This window comes from Microcaecilia unicolor, chromosome 3 (assembly GCF_901765095.1).
Source record: "Microcaecilia unicolor chromosome 3, aMicUni1.1, whole genome shotgun sequence".
NCBI classification, from domain to species: Eukaryota; Metazoa; Chordata; class Amphibia; order Gymnophiona; family Siphonopidae; genus Microcaecilia; species Microcaecilia unicolor.
The window spans coordinates 195,168,684-195,172,742 of NC_044033.1; positions in this window are offsets into that span (position 1 = coordinate 195,168,684).

The window sequence follows — 4,059 nt, forward strand, 5'->3', positions numbered from 1 at the left end:
GCTAGTTGTGGCCACAAATGTTTGCTTGTTTTCCCCAAAAATCAAAATATCATTGTCTGCATCACTCAAAACATAAATAACAGTCCAGTTCGTTAACAGGCTTCGAAGCAGAAATGAGTCAGCTCTTTCCTCCTGTCATTCTGTAATGCTAAACGTTGCAGGTTTAATAAAATTTGAAAACTTTGCTACTGTTTTCATTGCCATCTCCTCTCCTTAAAGCTCCTTGCTTTGATCCAGACTGAACAGGTCACACCAATGACACAGTAACAAGAGCAACTTCATCCAGAGCACAAGGGGAAGACCCAGGACATAGTGACACAAGAACAACTTTATCCAGACTGAATAGGACACAATGATACATTATAATGCCCTTGTTGAGATTGCACATTAAATATTTTGTGCAATTCTGGTCACTGCATCTCAAAAAAGATATAGTGGAATTAGAAAAGGTACAGAGAAGGATGACAAAAATGATAAAGGAGATGGGATGGCTTCTCTATGAGGAAAGGCTAAAGCAGCTAAGGTTCTTTAGCTTGGAGAAAAGATATGATAGAGGTCTATAAAATAAGGAACGGGTAAACATGAATTGCTTTCCAAAAATACTAGGACTAGGGGGCACGTAATGAAGCTACAAAGTAGTAATTTAAAACAAATCCGAGAAAATTTCTCTTTACTTGTAATTAAACTCTGGAATTCGTTGTCAGAGAATGTAGTAAGTGCAGTTTGCTTAGCAAGGTTTAAAAAAGGTTTGGCTAGCTTCCTAAAGGAAAAGTCCTTAAGCCATTATTAAAATGGATGGGGAAAATCCACTGCTTATTTCTAGGATAAAAAGCATAAAATGTACTGTTTTGGGATCTTGCCAGGTACTTGTAAACTTGATTGGCCACTGTTGGAAACAGGATGCTGAGCTTGATGGATCTTCAGTCTGTCCCAGTATGGCAGTACTTATGCTTGCATTTGCATTAACTCCTCATAGCAGAAATCTTGAAAAGCAGGCCTGTTTGTGCTCTGCAGTATTCAGCAGCACACATCAAAGTAAAAAGAAGGCCTTGTGCAGAACTGGCACAAGGCTAGGTTTCAAAACACAACCAGCCTCTTGCTTTGAAAACTTTGGACTACATGGAGAGGCTTCTACCCATTTTGTGTTTTTGGCTTTACAATGCCAGGCTTAGCAATCCTGTGTAGCAGTCACCATGTTTCAGAGCTTGGACGAGCTTCCTTCTGCCACTGCTAATATCTGTTGCAGCTTCCTACAGAGGATGCATAACAGAGGCAATGAAAATCTCCAAGGCAGTGGCGTAGCCAGACTGCCAATTTTGGATGGGCCTGAACCTAAAGTGGGTGGGCACAAAATTTTCTCTCTACCCCCCTTCCACAGCAAAATTTAGTCACAGTTATCAGACACATTTGTCACACAGGGGTAAAGTGCTGCTTTTCAGTGCATCAGGTTTCAGAAAATAATTTATTTCATAGCCTAACACCCTTTTCAATGAGCTTTCAGAGGCCAAAACCTCCTGCCTCGGGTCAGTATAATGCTGTTATGGTATCCTCTCCTGACCTAAGGAAGGAAATATTGGTCTCTGAAACTTTATTAACACAGATACCATATTACTTTATCCTAAATTAAAAATAAAATTATTTTCTTTACCTTTGTTGTATGGCCATTTACTTTTCTCATTGTGTTGCTCCCAGTCTCTAGATTCTGCTTTCCTTTGTCTTTCTCTTGCCAGGGTTTCCTGTCCGTTCATCACCTATGGCTTTTCATCTTTTCCTCACCCTTGTTCTCCACATGCCCCTTCCTCTTATTCTCCAGTCTTTCCCTACTCTGTCCTCTCCCTCTTTCCATCCAGCAGCTCCCCTCTTTCTCTCCCCATCCTTTCAGTGTCTCCCCTCTTTCTTTTGCATCCAGCGTCTCCTTTTTCTCCCTACCCTTCCATCCAGTGTCTTCCCTCTTTCTCTCCTCATCCTTCCACCCATCTACCCTCTCTCCTGATCCTTCCATCTAGTGTCTCTATCTCCCCTCTCCTTCTATCCAGTGTCTCTCTATCTCTCTACCCTTTTCTGTTCAGTCTCCCCTCTCTCTCCACATCCTTCCAGTCTCTCCCCTTTCTCTCTGCATCCTTTCATCCATCTCCCCTCTTTCTCTCCTTAACCTCCCATGTCCAGCAGCTCTCTCCCCTCCAGTCCCTTCTTCTTCTTTCTCCCTTGTCCAGCAGCTCTCCAGCCCCTTCCTCCTCTCCCTCCCATGTCCAGCAACTCTCTCCCTTCCCTCTAGTCCCTTCTTCCTCCCTTGTCCAGCAGCTCTCTAGCCCCTTCCTCCTCTCCCTCCCATGTCCAGTAGCTCTCTCCCTTCCCTTCCATCCAATCCCCTCCTCCTCTCCATCCCATGTCCAGCAGCTCTCTCCCTTCCCTCTAGTCCCTTCTTCCTCCCTTGTCCAGCAGCTCTCCAGCCCCTTCCTCCTCTCCCTCCCATGTCCAGTAGCTCTCTCCCTTCCCTTTCATCCAATCCCCTCCTCCTCTCCATCCCATGTCCAGCAGCTCTCTCCCTTCCCTCTAGTCCCTTCTTCCTCCCTTGTCCAGCAGCTCTCCAGCCCCTTCCTCCTCTTCCTCCCATGTCCAGTAGCTCTCTCCCTTCCCTTCCACCCAATCCCCTCCTCCTCTCCATCCCATGTCCAGTAGCTCTCTCCCTTCCCTCCAGTCCCTTCTTCCTCTCCCTCCCATGTCCCAGCAGCTTCTCCCTTCCCTCCATCCCTTCTTCCTTTCCCTCCCATGTCCAGCAGCTCTCTCCCTTCCCTCTAGTCCCTTCTTCCTCTTCCTCCCTTGTCCAGCAGCTCTCCAGCCCCTTCCTCCTCTCCCTCCCATGTCCAGTAGCTCTCTCCCTTCCCTCCAGTCCCTTCTTCCTCTCCCTCCCATGTCCCAGCAGCTTCTCCCTTCCCTCCAGTCCCTTCTTTCTCTCCCTCCCATGTCCCAGCAGCTTCTCCCTCCCATGTCCCAGCAGCTTCTCCCTTCCCTCCAGTCCCTTCTTCCTCTCCCTTCCATGTCCCAATAGCTCTCTCTTCCTTCCCTCAAGTCCCTTCTTCATATACTTTCCACAATGTGATTTTCCGGATTTAATTTGTGATGTGCTATCTCTCACTGTTACCAATAACCTACCCTTCAATTATGGGCTGCTCATGTCTTTGTCAGTGGGCAAACTTACAAAATCAGCAAGGGATCAAATACTTATTTCCACCACTGTATCTCCCCTGTCCCTCCTCTCCTCTAAGATCTACAAATAATTTAACTGAGGAGGGTACAAAGCTGGAGGTGGTTGACTAATTGGCCTGTAGGGGACCTCAGATACAAACAATTGCAACCAAAGCCCCTCCCAATATACAATTATATTAATTTTTTTTACAGATATCACTATCCTAATTTTTTAATTAGAGTTCTACATTGCAACTCACTTTAAACTAAATGGGCAACGTATATAATCAAGTTCACAGAAATTAAAGATAAAAGTGCACCTTTCCCCAGTCCTGATTTCAGGGCATCATTCAAAACCGGTAAAGGAAGATGAGGACTGGAAGCAGGACATGCCAGGGGCGAGGCGGGGCACGGCCCAAGGCCCAACACAAGCAGACACATCTATCAAAGGGAAGTCAGGAAAAGGAGTGTGTAGAAAAAGGGAAGGAGGTGCGGACAGCAGCTGCCTGTCTGAGCTCTCCCATACCAGACACGTCTTAAATAGTTCCATATGGGAACTGCAGGCCATATTTCAATACACAAAATATTTGGAAAATCATTCTGTTAAGTTTCTCCTAAATCGCACGGTTTCACATTTACGTGCAAGGTGAACGGTTCAAAATTAGGGGGCACTTTGAATCAATCACAATTACAGAACATTTTTCCTACTGAATCTTGAGGACAGGAATGATGTCTCTAAGGCAGGCAACACAGACTTCCCTCTAGGCACAGCCAAGCTGGGCTTCAAGAGGCTGCTATTCCCACTGCTTCTAAACTGTAGAAATCAAGCAACATCCCCACCTGAGCAGAATCTCAGTTCAGTCAGTCAGTGAA